Genomic DNA, 24,263 nt, shown 5'->3' on the forward strand with positions numbered 1-24,263 from the left:
AAGCAGAATTTGAATCGAAGTCTTCCTAGATCCAAGTCCAGAACTTCAGCCTTATGCACTGCCTTTTATAACCTCTCTAACTTAATAGATAAGTTTTGGGGGTTGGGCTTTATATAGGGGAGATAATAGTAATAGCATTTATATACATATTAAGGTTCATTAAACATTGTCTCATTTGATTCTTGCAACAATCCTGGAAGGTAGATGCTATTATTATCCCCATTTTACAGAAAAGGAAACTAAGGTTTGAATGGTTAAATGATTCATCCAGGGTTACGCATCTAAGTGTCTTAGCCCCAACAGTAAGAGTTGTCCCAAAGTAGGAAAAGCTACGGGGAGGGGGAAGGGTCATAAGATGATAGAACCAGAGCTAGAAGAGAATACAAAAGCCATCTTGCTCAACTTCTTCATTTTTTCAGGTAAGGAAACTGAGGCCCAGGGAGGCTTAGTGACTTGCCCACATGAAGTAGACATCAGTGGAGAGATTTGAATAGGTAGAGATAATTGCTTCCTCACTGGAGTCCTTTCGGCAGAGGTTGGATTACCAATTGTCCTGGTAATCCAATGACTTGGACTGCAGTGATGGATGAATTTCCTTCCAACTCTAAAATTCTATGATTTTGGGACAAACCTGTTGCTCAGTGAGGTTTCGTGACTTGTCCATTGTCACATAAAACTAATAAGTGTAATAAGTAGGATTTGAATCCAGGCCTTCCGAACTTTAAGTCTAGTGCTATATCCACCCCATCATACTCTTACACTAACTGTGGCATGTGGTAGTGCCACATACCTGTAATCCCTGCTACTAGGGAGACTGAGGCTGGCATATCTTGAGCTTAGGGATTTTGAGCTGCAGTGGGATAAACCAGTTAGGTGTCTACACTAAGTTCAGCATCCATATGGTGAGTCCAGGGGAGTGGATGGAGTGAAGGAGAGGGGCTGCCAGGTTACCTAAGGAAGGGCAAACTGGCCCAGGTCTGAAAGAGAGGAAGTCAAGCTCTTGTGCCCATCAGTGGGGGGGACCAGACTCATAAGAAGCCCCAGTTCTTCCAGTCTGGGTGAGACAGTAAGGATCAATCTAATAAACAACAACAACAACTTCTTGACCATTTAGCATATATCTTAGGGAGTTTGTGGCTATTCAAGGAACGTTAACTAGCTTGTCCATGGTTACACAGCTACTGAGCACAAGAGTTATTGATTGATTGATGTGTCCTCCTTGATTAAATACTAAATGCTCTGTTTGGCATTCAAAGACCTTCATAACTCAGGCCCTTCCTACGTTTCCAATCTTTTTACAACTTGCTCCTTGCCTTGTACTCTTTGATCCAGAGACACTGGCCTCCTGGCTGTTCAACAAACAAGATGCTCCACTCTTGCTTGGCCCTGGCTATTTTCTCTGGCTGTCTCCCATGCCTGGAACATTCTCCCTGCTCCTCTCTGCCTCCTGGCTTCTCTAGCTTCCTCCAATTTCTAAGCAAAATCTCATTTTCTACAGGAAACATTCTCTATGTCCCCTTTAATTCTATGGCCTTCCTCCTGCTAATTCTTTCCTATTTATCCTGTCTCTAACTTGTCTATACATGTTTGCTTGCTTTTTGCCTCCCCCATCAGAACATAAGGTCATTAAGAGTAGGGAACCATCTTTTGCCTCTTTTTGTGTCCCCATCACTTAGTGAAGTAACAGGCACATAGTAGGTCCTTAAGAAATGTTTATTGACTAACTGACTGAAGTGTCAGGGGTGAGATTTGGATTCAAGTCTCCTTAGTTCTGCTAAGACCTCTATTCATTGTACCATGATGTTTCTTCTGAATAATAAGTTTAATGTGTAAATAACTTCTTCTGAATAATATGCTTAATATGTAAATAAAAGCCAATTATTTGTCCAGATGTTTCCAAAGGGTATATCATCGAAACATTTATCTAGGTGAGAGATTTTCTTAATTTTTCAGTTGAGTAAGTTGTCATCATGAATGCACACCCCAAGGGCCCAACCTCCTGTGTAAATCACGAGTAATTCCTGAGGCCCCTTTCTAGACTTTATTATTATTATTAGTCAACTCATTGTGGATCTCTTATGGAATTATTTTTCTTTGTCTTCATGGCTTAGATTACATCTTCAGGGTTCTGAACAGCTTGCCTAATTTTGAGTAGTAGTCTAGGAAGATATGATATAAACTCATATAAGGACCGGATCCTATGACCTAACCACAATCCTACCTGCTACACTGCCCTATTATTTTTTGAAACATAGACATAACCACATATAAAGATAAGGACAACATAGAAGGTCTTGAGAGAGCATCTCTTATTCCCAGTGTTGTGGATGAGATAGGATGTTGTGTGGGACAGGGACAGGGGAAGAACCAGGGGACAAAGATAGATCGGATAAAGTCTGGAAACCACATGCAACTGACAGAAAGTAGATCTTTTAGTCAACCCACTCTCTTGTTGGTCCTACTAGAATTCACCAAGCAATTTTTTTTTCTGTATTAATCTATGAATTGTATAAGAGTCATGAAGATGGGGCAGAATAGAGTAGCTGCCTTGACTAGTTTAGAAGTCATGAAGTTGAATCACCTAGGTGACATAGAATATAGAGTGTTGAATATGGAGTCAGGAAGACCTGAGTTCAAATCCTGCCTTGCTAGTTTTGTGACCAAGAGCAGGTCTCTTAATTTCTATCATTCTCATTTCCTCAACTGTAAGGTAGGTAGATAGAGACAGAAAGAGGAAGATGGATGATTGTAGGTAGGTAGATAGATAGATAGATAGATAGATAGATAGATAGATAGATAGATAAATGAATGTATAGATACATGATAAATAATAGATCTGGAGAGAGATTGAGAGATGCATATATAGACAGACAAACAGAAGAAGATGGACACACAGGTAGGTAGATAGGAAGATAGATAGATACATAGATAGATAGATATATAGATAGATAGACAGACAGACAGATAGATAGGCAGATACATGGATAGATAGATCCATGGTTAGAATTAACCTCAGTTTCCTTACCTGAAAAAATGAAGAAGTTGAGCAAGATGGCTTTTGTACTCTCTTCTAGATCTGGTTCTATCATCTTATGACCCTTCCCCCTCCCCGTAGCTTTTCCTACTTTGGGACAACTCTTACTGTTGGGGCTAAGACACTTAGATGCGTAACCCTGGATGAATCATTTAACCATTCAACCATATGGATCCATATGGTAGAGTTGGAGAGAGATTGAGAAATAGATGGATAGATGGATAGATAGATAGAGCATTGATCAAGCACTTGCTATTTGCCAGACACTGTGCTAAGTACTGAGGTTACAAATAGAAGCAAAAAGACAGTCCTTGCCCTCAGAGAACTTACATTCTAATGGAAGAAAACACATTAAAAGGAGTTGAAAAGTGGGGTAAGAAGTCATAAAAGTCTGGACAGTCATGAATGCAGCTAGGGGAGCACTAAGTATGACTAGCCTGGGCACTTCTTCAGGTTCTAGGCAGGAATTCACCAATCAGAGGAGGTGGCCACAGGGTTAGACGTATCTCTAGGTTGAGAAGACATCTGGAATGGTGGTGGAAAAGTTCAAATATTTAGGAATGGAGTCTAGAGAGAAGAATGGGGACAGTAATAGTAGCACCTACCTCATTGGATTGTTGTGAAGATCAAATAAGAAAATCTATGTTAAACACCTTGCCAACCTTAAAGTGTTTGCAATATTAATTCTTATGATTAACGAAAAAGTACTAGATTTGCAGTGAAAGGACCTGGCTTCCTATCTTTGGCCTTTATTATCTGAGTGAGCATAAGTAAGTCGCTTAAATTCCCTGAAGAGTAGGTGACTCATAGAATCACAGAATTTCCTATTTAGAAGAGACTTCTACAAAATTATTTAAAGCTGAAAGGGACCTTTGAACGTATTGAATTCAATACCTTCATTTTACAATTGAGGAGACTGAGGACCAGAGTATTTAAATGAATTTCCCAAGGTCATAGAGGGAAGAAAGGACAGAATCAAGATTCTATTCCAGGTCTTCTGATGCCAAATTCTCTGTTCTTTTCACACTATCACAACAGGAAAAGTCCCTTGAAGGGCTAGAGATATGAGACTTTTATAAAGTTATTTTAACTTGGAGCTGAACTTCTCCTATAATCATAGTAAAACATCTCCTCCAAACCATAGATTCTGTCTCTCTGGTATTTCTAAATGGTGTATTTTAGCTCCACATAAAAAAATGTCTTAGATTTTAAAGTTTTGGTTAAATTACCTAGACTCAGAAAAATGTTCTATTCATTTTCCTTTGAAGCTATACAAACATTTGGAGAAAATCATAGACCTTACTACTACCCCAAAAAAGGCAATTGAGAAAATGTCAGTAGCTATTGGCTTTAATGTCTATTTTGCCATCTCTAAAAAACATTGATAAGAGTAATTTACACACACAATGAGGGTGTCCTTGGTGGAAGTATAGGAGGGGCATATCAACCTTTCACAGAGGCTAGTGTATAGCAAACCATATCTTTAGATTTACCTAATTGCCTGAAATGCATACAGAATACAAGCTCATCAAACTCAAACCAGAAAAGCCCTCAGGGGCATCTAGACCAGCTCTTTCATTTTACAGATGAGGAAACTGAAGCCCAGAGGGGTTAATGGATTTACCTGAGGTCACACAGGAAGTAAAAATCAGTCAGGATTTGAACCCAGATCTCCTGAGGTCAGAACCAGTGCTCTTTCCACAATGCTACATTGTCTCCCTAAAAACCCATGGTGCTTGTTGTTTGTTGGTTATTTAAAGAAAAAAAAAGTATTGATTTGGGAGAGCAAAACACATGCTTAACAACTTTTACCCTACAAAATGTCTCCCAAGCATATGTAAAAATCCTATTAAATATGCATGCACTAACCTATGGGACCATTCACTGGAACAAGCACAGATATTCTCTGCCTGACAGCACAGAGGATAGAGTTCTGGGCCTGGAGTCAGGAAGACCTGAGTTCAAATGTGGCCTCATACATTTACTAGCTGTGTGACCTTGGGCAAATCTCTTAATCTCTGTCTGCCCCTAGTTCCTTAGCTATAAAATGGGGATAATAATAGCTCATACCTCCCAGCGTTGTTATGAGGATGAATGGGGGTATTTGTAATGAACTTAACAAATCTTCTTCCTTTCTTCCTTTTTTTTTTTTGGAACGTTGTGAAGAGCCTTCTTCCGGCCATGTGTAACATAAGGATTTGCACTGTGTGATGACAAGGAGCTTACTAATTGAGCAAGAAGTAGGTTCCCCCTAATTTTCTATTGGAAGAAGGTTAAGAATATATGTGTATCTCCTGTACCTCTCACTGAAAAGGGCAGATCTGAACATGCTCGGTGACCTTGTTATATGTGTAAAATTCTTTCAAAGATACAAGGACAGAAATAACCTCAAAGGTATTTAATGATGTTGATTTATCACTTAAAAGTTTCTAAAGCATTTTCTTCCAACATCTCTGTAAGATGGGTAGTGTAAATGTAAGTGTAAATATAACATCTAGGAATGGAGAAGACCAGAGGATCATCGACTTAGAACTGAAAGGAACCTACGAGGACGTCAAGTCCCTCCTACTCATTTTACAGATGAAGAAATTGAGGCAGAGTGACTTTCTCAAGGTCACATAGTTGCTAAGTGTCTGAAGCAGGATCTGAACTCAGGTTCAAACCACCTCTACCTTGAATCATTTCATCTCAGACCTCAGTGAAGACAGCCCAGGATTCTGAGCCCAAGAGTCATGGGAATGGCAGGGTCCCTCAAACCACTAGATCTGCTTCCAGCCTAGCTCTTGCATTGAGGGGAGAAATAATTATGGAGCAAGGGGCTCATTTTACTTATCACCTCAAGCACCAACTGCTGATAAACTGCCATTAAAAGGCAGATAAGCACCAGGGTCCCTGGGAGTGACAGCAACCCCCAGCTCATCATTACTACTTCCAGCCCAGCCCTCACAGCCATTATCTGGGGAAGAAAATCCTGTGGAGAAGGGGCCAGCCATCCCCTCCAACTGCCAACCAAATACTATCACAGATCAGGCAAGCCAGCCTTGCCAAAGTGCCAAGGCCGCCTGTGGGAGAGACAAAAGGCTGAATTGGCTGGGCAAGACAGACCACCACCACCTTGACTTCCATCTCCTCTCAGACCCCAATGGGGTCAATCCAGGACCCTGAACCCAAGAGCTTGGAAGTATCAATGCTTCCATCCCAGTGTCCATAGATATCATCATAGAGGATGGGGGTCAGTGATGTAACTCCTTTGAAGACACAACCTAGCAACTGCTTCTGCAGATACTAAACAATTCATGTTGAAGACCCAGAAAAGAATGTTCTCACCACCAAAGTCCTTGGCACTGTCAAATGGGTCAGTATCAGAAACTGATACCATTTTATCAGTGGGCATCAGTGACTTCAGGAAGAGACATTGACATATACTTTTCTTCTTTACCCCAAAGACCATGGGACCTTTTGTCTGACTTGCAGCTGACACCTCCCATATATACATACATACATACATATGTGGGTGTGTAAATATATGTGTGTGTGTGTGTGTGTGTGTGTGTGTATATATATATATATACATAAGAAGGTGAACTTCTTGAGAACAGGGAAAGTCTTACTTATCAATTTGTACAAACAATTCTTAGCACAGTGCTCTGTACATGGTAAGTACTTAACCAAGCTTTCATTCATTCACTAGTTCATTTTTCCTTCCGACTCCAGGGCCCTAACCATAATCCTACCTAGTTGCCTGTAGGCAGAGACAGTCTTTTTGTTCAATGTTATGATCAGCTTATATCTAGAACATTATGTTTAGTTCTAGACACCACATTTTAGGAAAAATAATGATAATGTGTACAGAGAAGGGTACCCAGGATGGTGAAGGATGCAAATCCTTCCATATAAGAATTGGCTAAAGCAACTAGAAATGTTTAGCTTGGAAAGAGAAGCCTGAGAGAGGTAACATATTTGTCTTTGAGTACTTCCAAGAGCATCAGGTAGAAGAGGGATCGGGCTGGTTTTCTTTGGCCCTGATAGTAGGAAAAAGCTTTCTAATCATTAGAACTATTCCAAAGTGGAATGAGCTGCCTTGGGGAGAGTGGTTACCCTTCTCTGGAGGCCTAGTAATGACTGTATGACTACTTGTCAATTGAGTTGGAAGAGATTTTTTTGGGGGGGGTTGTGTTTCACTGACTTTCATTCCAACTCTGAAATACTGTGATTCTGTATTCAACAAAGGACCTTGGGGTTTGGAGCTGGAGAAGAGTTTAGAAATGATCTGGCACCAGAACCCTATTTCAAAGATGAAGATACTGAGACCTAGAGTAGGCAAGTGACTTGCTGGAGGTTATACATCTAGCAGGTTAGCTAAGTGGTGCAGTGAATAGAGCTCTGGGCTTGGAATCAGTAAGACATGTCTTTGTGAGTTCAAGTCTGGACTTAGACACTTACTTAGCTGTGTGACCCTGGGCAAGTCTCTTAATTCTGTTTGCCTCAGTTTCCTCATCTGTAAAATGATCTGGAGAGGGTGGAAACTACTCCAGTATCTTTGCCAAGAAAAGCCCAAATGGGATCACAAAGAATCAGACATGACTAAAATGAGCAATCACAACCTATGCCTAGCGATAGGCAGAGGCAGAGTCAGAACTTTAACACAAGCCCATTTGACATCAAACCCAGTTCTCCCTTCACTTGTCCCTGGTGCCTCCCTTAGTATAAGGAAGATAAAAAAGAAAGCAGGTCTTCATGGTGCCCATTTTCTCCCAGATTTGTCCCCTCAATTTTATTATTTTCCATTCCTTTGGAATCCAATTATGCTGCTCCACTCTCTAATCGATCCTACCAGCAGAGCAGTTCATAAATGCCAGAGTTATTATTCATGACTCTACTTGTTTGATTAGGTAAGTGGAACTTGTAAGTGGAATGAATTTCCCTTTGTTTTACTCCAATTATGAAAATGAAAATTCTATTACCACTATTTTTTACCCCTAATTATGGAAATTAAAATATTCAGCTACAGGTATAATAGCTCCTTTTCTCCAGTTCTTTAAGGTTTACAAAGTCCTTGTTTCACAAAGCCTTTTTGGGGTCATTAGATCGAGGGTTATTATCCCCACTTCACAGATGAAGAAAATGAGGTTCTAAGATAAGCATCTGAAGTAACAATGATAAAAATAACAATAATAACTAACATTTATCTAACACCAATATGTGTAAAGCATTTTACATGCATTGTCCCATTTGATCTCTACAACAATCTGTGTATTGTTAAGTGTTATTTTTACCCCTATTTTATAGGTGGGAAAACTGAGGCTGACAGAGATTAAGGGACTGACTCAGGGTCACACAGTTAGCAGTTGTTTGAGGCAGGTTTTCCCTACTCCTAGTCCAATACTCTATTCCTGGGGTAGATAGGCTTTGAATTCAGGGTTCAGAACTCTAGGTCCAGGTTAGTGAAAATAATAAAGATGCATTTTTTTCCTAACCAAGTTCATGAGTCTCTTAAAATCTGCACAGAAATTCCTTGGTCCCTGTTAAGAACTTCTGCCTTTGAGGTCATCTAGTCCAACTCCTTAACTTTACAGATGAAGAAACTAAGGCACAAAGAGATTAAGTGACCTGGCCAATGTCACATTGAAAGATGGGATCAGAGATAAGACTCAAATCTGAGTCCTTTGACTCTGGATCCAATGTTCTTTCTGTTCCGCCACACTGCCTCTCCAGATTCTTCTCATCTTAAGAGAATTCTTCAAAACCCAGAGTTATCCTCAGGAACCCTTGCAAAAACTTACCCAACATAGGTTATTGTTGTTCAGTCATTTTTCAGTTGTAACTGACTCGTTGTCACCCCATTTGAGGTTTTCTTGGTGAAGATTCTGGAATGGTTTGCCATTTCCTTCTCCAGCTCACTTTACAGATGAAGAAACCAAGAGTTACACAGCTAATAAGTGTCTGAGGCTGTACTTGAATTCATGAAGATGAGCCTTCCTGACTCGAGGTCTGGCACTCTATCCATTGTGCCATATGACTGCCCTCCCAACACAGTAACGCAAAACTAAGGGCTCAGGTTCATAAGATTCCCTGTATGCTCCATTATGAGTCCAAAGAGGTGAATTTTATTATACAAACTTAAAGTTGAAAGGCCTGGCTTGAATAAAAAGGGAAATATTTCTTGTTTTGCTATTCTACAGAGCTCACTTTATGAAATAAAAAAATCAGATCAAGCCCTGTTTTACTCAAATAGCTTTGTAGCATGGTAGAATTATATTATGTCTGACCCTGTTAGGCTACTCCAAGGTAAATGGAATTGAGAACAATGATGCAACTTTCTGTGGCTCCGATGTTTTCAGTTCTCATGCACCTCGGGAGAGCAGGGGGATAGGGAAGCGTGGCCAGCCTCTATGCTAGGAAAATAGGGTTCAGGATGCCATTATCCCCAGAAGGAGGAGATATGACCATCACTCCCTTCCACCTGCATTCCATGCTGGAACAGTTGTGAACTCGGCTATCCAAGCTGCTACCATCTTCCTTCTCTGTGCCTGATCAAGGAAAAAAGATTCTGGGTTTCTGTGTATGAAAGCAGCTGTAGATGGGAGAAAATTGTTCAGTCTGGAAGAAATCGAGTAGCATAAAATCAGCCATCTGTGACATAGAATGCTATGGGTTCTGAGCAGCCACTGTTGTATAGTGGCAAGAGCTGGATGAACCAGGAGACATGGCACCATTTGAGACTCTGACACTAATTTGTCCTTTTAACTTAAGTCGCTTTGGGCAGACTCTGAACAGGGCATCCAGAGAAGATCAACCACGATGGTAAAGAACTTTAATTTCATACTGTATGAACTGGTTGAAGGAACTTTTGCTATTTAGCCTGGAGAGAGGAATACTCAGGAGTGGGGCACAATAGCTCTTTCCAAGTATTTTTTGGGGGGTGGCATCATATGGAGGAGAGATTGCATTTGTTCTCCTCGGCCAGTGGGAGGAGAGGTAACAAGCTTTTGTAAAGTGCCTACTATGTGCCAGGTACAAATGTTCTCTCATTTAATTCTATTTTCTCATTTGAGTCTTACAACAACTCTGTGAGGTAGGTGCTATTATTATCCACATTTTACAGATGAGGAAACTGAGGCAGACAGTGACTTGCTAGATCACACAGCTAGTAAGTGATTGAGGCTAGATTTGAAATCACATCTTCCTGACTCAGTGCTATATCCACTATGCCCCTCAAATTCCTGTGCCCAGAGGCAGAACCGTGAACAATGGGTAGTAATACTAAAGAGGAAAATAATTGGAGACTTCAAGAAGCACTTTCCTAATTATTGTTTGTCCTTCATTCTAGAAGAAGACCAAATAATTAGTGTCATTAGAGTAGTATTGGCTTCCCCAAGAAATAGTGAGTTCCCCTTAATTGGCAGTCTTAAAGCAGAGACTGGATTTAATTTAATGTAGTGGGGATTCTTTTGTGGGGTACCTACTAGACTAGATGAAGGCTGAGGTTCCTCCTGATTCTGACATTCTGTGACCTCATCTCTGAGCTTCCGTCTCAAATGGACATAATAATAACGCTTGCCTGATCTAGTTCACAGGGCTATTTTGAATCTGAAATGATGAGTTAGCATTCAAGGAGATGTGGTAGAATCAGAACTGGATTTGGAGTCAAATTCTGCTACTTATTTCCTGTGTGACTTTGGACAAGTTCTGTTCCTTCTCTGAGCCTCAGATTTGACTGTGGAATGGATGTCATCTGAGACTTAGAATCCTTTTAGTTCTAAATGTCTCATCTTATGATGATATTGACTACAGCTCACTTATTCCCAGAGGCTCTGTCACATGAATTGACAGTCCTGAGAGAGCCTGACCCCAAAGGGAAGGGAGTTAGACTTTTAGCATACCTTCTGTCTCATTGTCCTCACTCTGCAGTTCTAGGAAAAATCTCTATAGCAAAGCATAGTTATAATAGATATCTAAAGTCTTGGATGAAGAGAGTTCCTTTTATAATAAGTACAGTATACAATGTGGCTATCAGGTATAGGACAGCTATTTATTTTCTTCACCACAAAATAAATTCTTAAAACACAGTAATACTTATGTCTGCATTCACAATTATTTAAAACAAAATAATAATACATCACTATCATTTAATATCCTCAAAAGGTAAAAAAAAAAAAAGAAAATTCAGTGGGTCTGTAAGCAGATCTATCACTTCTGCCTCTTTCTTTTACTCTCTGTACAGCTCCAGCTCTCCTGGCTGGATGGGGCACAGCTTGGGCTTTCTTAGTCCTGCCATCTGTAGTATCCTCCTAGTAGCTGCACATCTCTTCTTAGAATAGGTTTATTTGTAGAAAGCACCTTCTGCTGGGCAACTGGTACCAGTCAGGGACTCCAGACCTCTCCAACTCCTGAGGTTTTTCACTGGGGCTAGATATATTTATTTCCAAAGATCACTGTTTTTTGCCTGGATTCGAGAAAGGAAAGACAGAAGACAACAGGAAAGCAAGGCCCCGAAGTCCAGTGTCAGGTTCACTCAGGCAGGCATGTATTCTCATTGTTGTGCGTATGCAGCCCCCACAGCTCCTTGGGAGAAAGGAGAAAATAAATCCTCTTGCTGAAATTTCTAGGAAGAAATTAGATATATACAGCATAGAAGGAAGATAGCTTCAGAAAATCTCCATTTCCTCTCTTTTGAACCTTCCTGATTTGTAAAACATGTTATATACATAGTTACTTGCATGTTGTCTCCTCCACTAGAATGTAAGTTTCTTGGGGGCAGCTAGGTGGCACAGCGGATAGAGTACCAGTCTTGGAGTCAGGAAGACTTGAGTTCAAATTTGGCCTCAGACACATAACTCTCACTAGCTGTGTGACCCTGAACAAGTCACTTAACCCCAATTGCTTTGTCAAAAAAAAAGAATGTAAGCTTCTTGAGGGCAGGGACCATGTCTTTGCAATTCTTTGTGTTCCCATTGCTTAGCACAATGCCTAGAACTTTGTTGTTGTTGTTCAGCCTTCTCTGACTCTGTGATTCCATTTAGGTTTTTCTTGGCAAAGATACTGAAGTGGTTTGATATTTCCTTGAACTCATTTTACAGATGAGGAAACTGAGTCCAACAGGGTTAAGTGACTTGCCCAGGGTCACACAGCTAATAAGTGCCTGAAACGAGATTTGAACTCGGAAGGATGACTGCCAGCACTCTATAGACTGCACCACCTTGCTGCCCTGCCTAGAACATAGTAAGGACCTAATAAATAAATACTTTCTGATCCATGACTTCTGGGGAAGGGGTAGGGGGATAATCTTCCTAGCTCAGGGCCAAAGACTGTGGACTACCAGTAGTAGACAGATTGCATGCTCAGGCTCTCTTCACAGGAAGAACCACAGTTCAGAGTAGATCAAGGCAGCTCACTTCATACAATCATATGATGTTTAAACTTGTCCTAATGAATTTAAATTTTTTTGAGCTTCAGGTGAGAAATTGTTGTGTTATAGGAGATTGTACTTGGCTTTGAATCCTTATTCTGCCATTTATTAGCTATGGCTCTGGGTAAGTCATCAGCTCTCTGGGCTTTAGTCCTATAATCTGCATAATGAAAAGGTTGGATTATATGAGTGTGAAACAGTGAGAATAATGAAGAGTTTTCATTCAGCAAGATCTAGGTTTAAACCCTGGGTTGACCACTCCCTATACCTCAGTGCCCTCACCTACAATTAATGTGGAGGTTGTACAATGGTTAGAGCACTGGGCCTGGAGTCAGGAAGACTCATCTTCCTGAGTTCAAATCTGGCCTTACACACTTACTAGTTGCGTGACCCTGGGCAAGTCACTTAACCTTGTTTGCCTCAGTTTCTCATCTGTAAAATGAGCTGGAGAAGGAAATGGCAAACCACTCCAATATCTTTGCTAAGCTAATCTCGAATGGGGTCATGAAGAGTCAGATATGACTGAAAAATGACTGGGTAACAACAACAAAGAAAGAGTATGTTAAGTGATAGACATATAAAGAAAGGTAAAAGGCAGTTGGGGCAGCTAGGCGGCGCCATAGTGCATAGAGTGCTGGGCTTGGAATCAGGAAGACTCATCTTCTTGAGTTCAAATCTGGCCTCAGACAAACTTACTAGCTGTGTGACTCTGGGCAAGTCACTTGCCCCTGTTTGCCTCAGTTTCCCACCTGTAAAATGAGCTGGAGAAGGAAAAGGCAAACCACTCTAGTATCTTTGCCAAGAAAACTCCAAAGGGGGTCATGAAAAGTTGGACATGGCTGAGAAATGACTCAACAGCAACAAAAAGACAGTTACTGAATGGAGTCAGGTATGAAGGAAGATTGTTGGGGGATGCTTGACAGATATTTAATATCCTAATAGTGTTGCATCAACCTGGCTGCCAGGATGGCTTCTGTAATGATCTCCTGGGAGACAGAATTTAGCAGTTTTGAGTTTCAGGCTTACTGTGACAGCATGCCACAGTAAAAAAAGGCCCAGAGCACACCACTGGGTTCCCTCTCAAGTCACAGGCATCACAATGACTGCATAGAATCCTAGATTTAGAGCTTTAAGGGACCTTTGAGTCCTCCTTTTATGGTTGAGAAAATTGACACCCAGACAGGTAAAGTCACTTTCCCAGGGTACTACAGACAGCAAATTGTAGAACCAGAAACTGGACCTAGTTTATCATGCCAGGTACTATGCTGGGCCCTGGGGATACAAGTACAAACAGTGAAAAATCTCTCCTTGCAAAAAAAAAAACTTGGGAAAGAACAAGGTATATAGAAAATCTATATAGCCTAAGTATAAAGTGAGTAAATGGAAATACATGCAATGCAATTTAATACAAGGTAGTTGTAGAGGGTAGGCACCAGTAAGGGGATGTTGAGAAAGGCTACATTCAGAAGATGGTGCCTGAACTATACCTTAAAGAAAGGCAGGCAATCCCTAAGGCAGAGAGGTAAGAGGAAGTATATTTGAGGCAAGTAGGAGGCCAGTGTAAAGAGATGGAGATGAGTGATGGAGTGCTGTGTGTAAGGAGCAGAGAGAAGACCAGTTAGTCTGGATTTCAGTATGTAGGAGGGGGAAGAATCTCTACTGAGCCTTAAAAGATAGGTTAGATCTCAGTTGTGAAGGGCCTTAAAGGCTGAACAGAGGAGTATATTTCAACCTAGAGATAATAAAAAGCCACTGGAGTTGGCTTTACCCTGGAATCATTTGGAGCCATCAAAAAATGATGGTTCAGTAACAGCCACATTGTGCGATGACTAACTTTGATAGACTTAGCTCTTCTCAGCAATGCAAGTATCTAAGACATCTCAAGAAGTCTCATGATGGAAAATGCTATCCACATCCAGAGAAAGAACTATGGAGTTTGAATACAGATCCAAGCATACTGTTTGTTCTTTTTTTCCTTTCTGTTTTGTTTTGTTTCTTCTTTCTGGTGGTTCCTCCTATTGGTTCTAATTCTTCCTTACAACATGGCTAATGTGAAAATATGTTTGTTAGGAATGTAAATGTATAGCCTATATCAGATTGTGAGCCGTCTTAGGGAAGGAGTGGTGGGGGAGGGAAGGGGAGAAAAATTTAAAACTCAAAAGTCTATAGAAGTGATTGTTGAAAACTAAAAATAAATTAATAATAAAATAAAATTAAAAAAAGAAAAATTGTGGTTAAGCTCATGGGAACTTCCCAAAGTTACCAAATAACTTGGTAACTGTAGAGAGAGAAAAGAGGAGTCTCCAGGACACAATCTTGGCTAGACCTCATTTGAGGGTTGTGATATTGATAATGACCAGCAAAGAAGACAGAGAAGGAAACATCAGAAAGGTAGGAAGAGAAGCAGGAGAGAAAAGTGTCATGAAAATCCAGAGAAGAGATTATTCAGAAGGACAGGGCTGTGAAATACACCAGACAGGTCAAACATCATTAAGATTAAAAAGAAAGACAATCAGATTTGAAAATTAAGAGATCATTGCTAACTTTGGTGAGAGTAGCTTTTGTTAAACGGTGAGTTTAGAAGTTAGACAGCAAAAGGAGGAGTGACTGAGGAGAAAGGACTGTAGCTCATTTGTTTTTCAAGCAGTTTGGTAAAGAAAGGGACTTGAAATATAGGATGTTAACTTGAGGGGATGATAGAATCTGGTGAAGCCTTTTGTTAAGGGTGAGGGATGATGGACATGTTTGCCAGCAGTAGGGAAGGAACCAGTAGATAGGGAGAGAATGAAGATTCAAGAGAGAAGGGAGGAAATTAAGGATGCCATCACCTGGGAAAGAGAGGGGTGAGGGAGAAGGATGGGATCTAGGGCAAATTTACAGGGACTTGTTGTTGTCCAGTCATTCAGTCATGTCTGACTCTACATAAATACATACATATATACATACACACACATACATACGTATGTATGTATGTGTATACACACACAGACATGACACTATCTATCTATCACTGTGTTAGGGTTGCATTACAGTGTATCTGACAGTAGCTGATCAGACCAAAACAAGCTTGGAATTCTCTACCATAAATAAGGCACAAATAGTCCATGTGAACATTTGGGGTGGATTTTCTAAATTTGTGCACCTCATGTTTCTTTTGAGCTACTTCAATTTTGCTTTGCTCGTAGAGCATCTTCTCTGATGAGGGCACATCATGTTGGGTGGTCTTATGCCAGCGTCTCCCGTGTCACACAATCAAGTCCAAAGTTCTTAACAGAGGTCTTAAGAGTATCCTTGTATCACTTTTTATGACCACTATTTGAATGCATGCCTTGTGTGAGTTCTCCATAAAATAGTCTTTTAGCCAAGCATAGATTTGACATTTGAACAATGTGGCCAGTCCATCAGAGCTGCACTATCTGCATTAGAGTTTGAATGCTTGGCAGTTTAGTTGATAAAGGACCCCAGTATCTGGTATCTTATCCTGTCAGGTGATCTTCAGAATCTTCCTGAGATAATTCAAAGGGAAGCAATTCAGTTTCCTGGTATGGCTCTGGTATACTTTCCAGGTTTCACAGGCATACAATTATGAGGTCAGAACAATGCCTTTCTAGACCTTCAGTTTGGTAGTCAATCTAATACCTCTTCTCTCCCACACTTTCCTTCAGATCATCCCAAATGCCGAGCTAGCTCTGGCAATGCACATATCAATTTCATTATCAATGTGTACATCCTTGGAAAGCAACCTGCCAAGATTAATAAACTTAACCATAGTATTTAAAACTTTATCATTTGCTGTAACTGATGGTTCCATGTATGGATGGTATGGTGCTGGTTGATGGAGCACTTGTTTTCTTGGTGTGAATTGTTAGGCCAAAATTAGCACAAGCAACAGAGAGTCAATCCATATTTTGTTGCATCTCGGCCTCAGAGGCTGCATTGAGTGCACAATCATCTGTAAACAGAAAATCATGCACCAACATTCCTTCCATATTAGTCTTGGCTTGTAGCCTTTTCAAATTGAATAATTTACCATCAGTGTGGTAGCTGACTTTGATGTTGTGTTTGTACTCATTGAAGGCATTTGACAACATGCCAACATGCTAAAAACATCATGCTAAAAAAGCATGGGAGCAAGCATACAGTCTTGTTTCACTCAATTGGTGATTGGGAAAGTACAAGAACATTATCGATTATCCAGAACCTGGGCAAGCTTGCCATCATGAAATTGATGTACAATACTGATGAACTTCTCCAGGCAGCCAAATTTTGACATAATTTTCCATAAGCCCTCATGACTGACAATATCAAAGACCTTGCATGTATGTATGCATACGCACACAAATTGGTACATTCAGAATACATCCAAAGTAGTTGGAAGGTAGCCTTAAAAAGGAATGCCCTGGCAACTGGGGGACTGGATAGACCCTACATATGCCTAAATATGGTAGCACTTATTCTATGTTAGAAAATAACTAGGAGGGGGCAAAGCCAAGATGTCTGAGTAAAGGCAGGGACTCACCTATTAAAATAACATCTCAAAACAAATTCTGGAGTGGCAGCATCAACAAAAGAACGGGCTGAAACAATTTTCTAGCCCAAGACAACAGCAGGACTTGGGGGGGGGGACTTAATTAGTGGCAGTGGCTTACCACAGAAGATAAGGGAGTCAGACAACTGATCAGAAGGAGATTACAAGGACCCTTTGCTGGCACTGGTAGTAGGACTCTTGCACTGCCCATACATGGTTCTGGGTCACAGTCCCAGGGCAAGAAGGAGCACTAGCAGGAGCAAAAACCCTGGTCACATTTCCAGGGCAGAAAAAAAGTGCTTGTGGTCACTCAGAGATGAGAGCATAGGCCAGGAGAGCAGTAAGCACACCTCTCTTTAGATGATACCACCTTGGAAGAACTAATAACTTACAGACCCCCAGAACTAGCTTTGAAAACAGCAACATGAAAAGCCTGAAGCTTGGCACAGTGTCCCTCCCATCCCAGGAGCAGAGCCCAAATTTAACATAAACAGACTTGAAAGATGATCAGACAAACAAAAAAAAGGAACCTGAACATATTAAGTTACTATGGTGACAGGGATGATCAAAGCACAAACTCAGAAGAAGACAACAAAATTAAATCAACTACTTGAAAAACCTCAAAGATAAATGTTAATTGGTCTCAGGCCCCAGAAGAGCTCAAAAATGATTTAAAAATAAAATAAGAGAGAGGAAAAATAGGAAAATAAATGAGTGTGATGAAAGAAAATAATGAAAAAGAGTAAACAGCTTGGTAAAAAAAAAAAAGACACCAAAAAATAGAAGAAAAATGAATAAAATAGTATCTTGTAAAGCAGAATTGGCCAAATGGGAAAAAAGATGTATAAAAATTCACTGAAGAAAGTAATTCCTTAAAAATTAAAATTGGGCAAGTGGAAACTAATGACTCCATGAGACATCAAGAAACAGTAAAAGAAAATCAAATAAATGAAGAAATATATATAAGAAAATGGGAAATATCTTATTGGAAAAACAAGTAATCTGTAAAATAGATCTAGGAGAGATACTTTAGGAATTATGATAAAGTAAAGAGCCTAGTCATCATCTTTCACGAAATTATCAAGGAAAACTGTCCTGATATTCTAGAACCAGAGGGCTAAATAGAAGTGGAAAGACTCTATTGATCACTTCCTGAAAGAGATTTCAAAATGAAAACTCACAGGAATATTATAGCCAACTTCCAGAACTTTCAGGTCAAGGAGAAAATATTTGAAGCTTCCAGAAAGAAACAATTCAAATATCATGGAGATGCAGTCAGGATAAAATAAGATTTAACAGCTTGTATATTAAAAGATTCAAGGGCTTGGAACAGAATATTCTAGAGGACAAAGGAGCTAGGATTACAACAAAGGATAACCTACCCAGCAAAACTGAGTATAATCCCTCAGGGGAAAAATGGACATTTAATGAAATTGAGGACTTTCAAGTATTCCTGATGAAAAGACCAAAGCTGAATAGGAAATTTGACTTTCCAACACAAGACTCAAGAGAGGCAGAAAAAAGTAAACAGTATAGAGAAATCATAAGGAATTCAATGTCAAACTGTTTAAATGCCTACATGGGAAGATTATACTTGTAACTCCTAAGAACTTCCCCATCATTAGGGCAGTTAGAAGGAATGCACATAGACGGGGCGTGGGTCTGAGCTGACTATTGATGGGATAATATAAAAATATGGAATTAAGAGATGAGAAAAAAAGGATGCACTGGGAAAAGGGGTAGTGGAAAGATAGAATAGGGTAAATTATCTCCTATAAAAGATGTGCAGAAGAACTTTTATAGCGGAATGGAAAATAGGGGTGGTGAGCCACACTTGAACCATATTCTCATCAGAATTGCCTCAAAGAGACAATAACATATACAGTTAGGTATAACATATATATCTTACTGTATAGGCAAGTAGGAGTAGAGGGAGATAAGAGAAGGGGGACTGATAGAAGGGAGGACAGAATGGAAGAAGCAGCAGTCATGAGAAAAACTCTGGGGAGGAGGGAGAGGGTGAAAGGAGAGAGAGAGAAGGATAAATGGGGAAAAGCAGGATAGAGGGAAATACACATTTAGTCATCATAACTTTGAATGTGAATGCAATGGACTTACCCATAAAACAGAAATGGATAGCAGAGTAGATTAAAAACCAGCGTCCTACAATGTTTTATTTATAAGAAACACACTTGAAACAAAGACATACACAGAGTAAAGAGACTAGAGCAAAATCTATTATGTTTCAGCTGAAGTAAAAAAAAAAGTAGCAATCATGGCCTCAGATGAAGGAAAAGGAAAAAAACAGATCTAATTAAATGAGATAAGCAGGGAAACTACATTTTGCTAAAAGGAACAATAGATAATGCAATGATATCAATACTAAACATATATACTTCAAAAGGAATAGCATCCAAATTCTTAAAAGAAAAGTTAAATGAATCACAGGAGGAAATAGACAGTAAAACCATATTAGTGGGGGATCTCAACTTTCTTCTATCAGAACTAGATAAATCTAATAAAACAAACAAACAAGAATAAAGTTAAGGAGATGAATAGAATTTTAGAAAAGTTGGATATAATAGACTTTTGGAGAAAATTGAATGAGAATAGAAAAGATGATACATTTTTCTCAGTGGTACATGACATCTACACAAAAACTGATGATGTATTAGATCACAAAAACCTCACAAAAGAAAAGCAGAAATATTAATGCATTCTTTTCAGATAATAATGCAATAAAATTACATTCAATAAAGGACCATGAAAATATAGATTAAAAATTAATTGGAAACTAAGTAATCTAATCTGAAAGACTGAGTCAAAGAACAAATAGAAAAAAATCAAAGAACAAATAAAAATCCCCAATTAAACACATAATTGGAAATCCTACAAACCAAAAGAGAGAATAAGAAAATTGAGAATAAGAAAACCATTGAACTAACAAATAAAATTAGGAATTGTTTTTGTGAAAAAGCCAATAATATAGATAAACTATTGGTTAATTTGATTAAAAAAAGAAGAAAACCTAATTACCATTATCAAAAATGAAAAGGGTGAATTCACCACCAATGAAAATGAAATTAAAGAAATTATTAGGAGTTATTTTGCCCAGTTGTATGCCAATAAATCTGACAAGCTAAGTGAAATGGATGAACATTTACAAAAACACAAATTACCCTGGTTAATAGATGAGGAAATAGAATAATCAAAGCTCAGAAAAAAATTGAAGAAGCTATCAATGAACTCTTTAAGAAAAAGTCACCAAGATCTGGTGGATTCACAAGTGCATTTCTACCAAACATTTAAAGGACCATTAATTCCAATGCTTTATAAGCTACATTGAAAAATAGGAAAAGAAGGAATCTGGCCAAATTTTTTATGACATAAGTATAATGCTGATACCTAAATCAGGAAGAGCAAAAACAGAGAAAGAAGGCTATAGAACAATTTTCCTAATGAATATTGCTGCAAAAAATTTAAATAAAATACTAGCAAAGAAATGACATCAATATATCACAAAGATAGTACACTATGAACACATGGGATTTATACCACAAATACAAGGCTGATTCAATATTTGGAAAACTATTAGCATAATTGACTATGTCAATAACAAAACCAATAGAAATCATGTGATTATCTCAATAAATGCAGAAAAAAGTTTTTGACAAAATATAGCTCCTCATTCCTATTAAAAACACTAGAAAGCATACGAATAATTAGAGCTTTACTTAGAATGATAAGTAGTATCTATCTAAAATCATGAACAAGCATGACTTAGAAATCTTTCCAATAAGATCAGAGTGAAGCAAGGATGCCCATTATCACCACTATCATTCAACATTGTACTAGAATTGTTAGCTATAGCAATATGAGAAAAACAAAAAAAATTAAAGGAATTAGAATAGACAATGAGGAGAATCAAGTAAAAAACAGATACTTAAAAAAGTTAATAACTTTAGCAAAGTTGCAGGATATAATATAAAACCACATAAATCATTATGTATTATCAACAAAGTCTAGCAGATAGGAATAGAAAGAGATAGAAAGATCTGTATTTCTATATAAGAGATACAAAGAGAAATTCCATTAAAAATAACTGTGGATGACATAAAATATTTGGGAGTCTACCTGGCAAGACAAATTCAGGAACTGTATGAACACAATAACAAAGAACTTCTTTTTTTGTATTTATTATTTATTCATTTTTAGTTTTCAACATTCATTTCCACAAGATTTTGAGTTCCAAATTTTCTCCCCATCTTGCACTTCCACACACTCCAAGATGGCATGTATTCTGCATACCCCTTCCCCTAATCTGCCCTCCCTTCTATCACCCCACCTTCTCTTATCCCCTTCCTCTTCTATTTTCCTGTAGGACAGGATAGATTTCTATACCCTATTGCCTGTGTATCTTATTTCTCAGATGTACATAAAAACAAATTTTAACAGTTGTTTTTAAATCTTTGGATTTCAAATTCTCTCCCTTCCTCCCTCCCCACCCACCCTCATTAAGATGGCAAGCAACTAGATACAGGTTATACATGTGCAGTCATGCAAAACACTTCCAAAGTAGTCATGTTGTGAAAAACTAACTATATTTCCCTTCATCTTATCCCACCCCCATTTATTCTATTCTCTCTTTTGACCCTGTCCCTCCTTAGAAGTGTTTGCTTCTGATTACCCCCTCCCCCAATCTGCCCTCCCTTCTATCATCCCCCCTTTTCTTATCCCCTTCTTCCCTATTCTCCTGTAGAGTAAGATAGATTTCCATACCAAATTGAGTGTGTATGTTAAGCCAAATTCAATGAGAATAAGATTCACCCATTCCCTCTCAACTTCACCTCCTTTGTAAAAACTTTTTTTGGTCTGTTTTATGTGAGATAATTTACCCCATTCTACCTCTCCCTTTCTCCTTCTCCCAGTATAATCCTGTCTCATCCCTTAATTTTAGTCTCCACATGTCACTCCTTCATCTTCATCTCACCCTGTGCCCTCTATCTATCTATCTATCTATCTATCTATCTATCTATCTATACACATGTGTGTGTGTGTATATATATGCATACATACACACACACACACACACACACACACATTTTTCCCCTCCAACTACTCTAATACTGACAAAGGTCTCATGAGTTACAAATATCATCTTTCCATGCAGGAATATAAACAGTTCAACCTTAATAATTTTCTTATGATTTCTCTTTCTTGTTTACCTTTCCATGCTTCTTTTGAGTCTTGTATTTGAAAGTTAAATTTTCTATTCAGCTCTGGTCTTTTCATCAAGAATGCTTGAAAGTCCTCTAATTCACTGAGTGTCAATTTTTTCCCTTGAAGGATTATACTCAGTTTTGCTGGGTAGGTGATTCTTGTTTGTAATTCTATTTCCTTTGCCCTCTGGAATATCATATTCCAAGCCCTCCATTCCTTTAATGTAGAAGCTGCTAAATCTTGTGTTATCCTGATTGTGTTTCCACAATACTTGAATTGTTTCTTTCTGGCTGCTTGCAATATTTTCTCCTTGACCTGGAAACTCTGGAATTTGGCTACAATATTCCTAGGGATTTTCCTTTGGGGGTCTTTTTCAGGAGATGATCAGTGGATTCTTTTAATTTCTATTTTGCCCTCTAGTTCTAGAATATTGGGGAAGTTTGCCTTGATAACTTCTTGAAAGATGATGTCTAGGCTCTTTTTTTGATCATGGCTCTCAGACAGTCCAATAATTTTAAATCATCTCTCCTGGATCTATTTTCCAGGTGAGTTGTTTTTCCAATGAGATATTTCACATTGTCTTCTATTTTTTTTCATGCTTTTGGTTTTGTTTTACAATTTGTTGATTTCTCATAGAGTCATTAGCTTCCATTTGCTCCATTCTAATTTTTAAGGAAGTATCTTCTTCAGTGAGCTTTTGGATTTCCTTTTCCATTTGGCCAATTCTACTTTTGAAGGCATTCTTCTCCTCATTGGCTTTTTGGACCTCTTTTGCCATTTAGGTTAGGCTATTTTTTAAGGTATTATTTTCTTCAGTATTTTTTTTGCATCTCCTTTAGCAAGCTGTTGACTAGTTTTTCATGATGTTCTTGCATTACTCTCATTTCTCTTCCCAGTTTTTCCTCTGCTTCTCTTACTTGCTTCTCAAAATCCTTTTTGAACTCTTCCATGGCCTGAGACTGATTCATATTTTTCTTGGAGGCTTTAGATGTAGGAATTTTGACATTGTTGTCTTCTTCTGGTTGTATATTTTGGTCTTCTTTGTCACCACAGAAAAATGCTATGGCCTGACTTTTTTTTTTTGCACAATTTGCTCATGATTCCAGCCAATTACTTGAGTTATAAACTCTTTGTTAAGGTAGGGGTCTACTTCCAGTGTGGAGAAAGAGTTATGAACTGTTTGTTAAGGTAAGGGTCTACTTCCAGTGTCCCAAGCTTTGGGGGTTTTGTTCAGCTGTTTTCAGTGATACTTCTAGGGATCTGTAAATTCTCAGTTCTTCCAAGGTGGTATGGTCAAAGGTGAGGTGTTTACTCATTTCCTGGCCTATGCTGTGGTCTATGAGTGACCACAAGCACTATTTTCTGCCTTGGAATTGTGAAGAGTATTCCCTCTCCACCAAGGCACAAACTCCACCATGCCAGTGCTCTTCCTTGCCCCAGGATTGCCGCTCAGAACTGTGACCCAGATCCAAGCATGGGAAAAGCAAGAGAATCCTACCTCAGTGTCAGCAAAGAGATCCCTGCAAGCCTTCTCTTATCAGCCACTCCATTCCCCCTCTATCTGTGGGCTGAGAGCTCTGGAAGCAGTTGCCACCTTGGGGCTGTGCTGGAACTGGAATTAGACAGAGCTCCTCTCTCACCATCTGTCACAGATCTTTCCTACTGATGTTCTAAGTTGTCTTTGATGTTTGTGGGTTGAGAAGTCTGGAAACTGCCACAGCTGCCTGTTTTTAAGTCTCCTGAGGCCTGCTTGAAGCTGACTGAGGCCCTGTCTTTGTGCAGTCCATGCTGAATCATGCTCCTCTCCCAGCCTGGCATGATACCTTTCTGATCAACCATCCAGGTTGTCTTGGGTTGGAAATTTGTTTCACTCTGTCTTTTTGTGGGTTCTGCTGCTCTAGAGTTTGTTTAGAGCCATTTTTACAGGTATTTGGAGGGGTTTGGGGGAGAGCTCAAGCAAGTTACTGCTTTTACTCCACCATCTAGGCTCCACCCCTCCAATACACTTCTTACACAAACAAAATCAGATGTAAACAATTGAAAAATATTAATTGCTCATGGGTAGGCCAAAC

The sequence above is a fragment of the Vombatus ursinus genome, unplaced genomic scaffold (genome assembly GCF_900497805.2).
Source record: "Vombatus ursinus unplaced genomic scaffold, bare-nosed wombat genome assembly UNPS02009994.1, whole genome shotgun sequence".
Classification (NCBI taxonomy): domain Eukaryota; kingdom Metazoa; phylum Chordata; class Mammalia; order Diprotodontia; family Vombatidae; genus Vombatus; species Vombatus ursinus.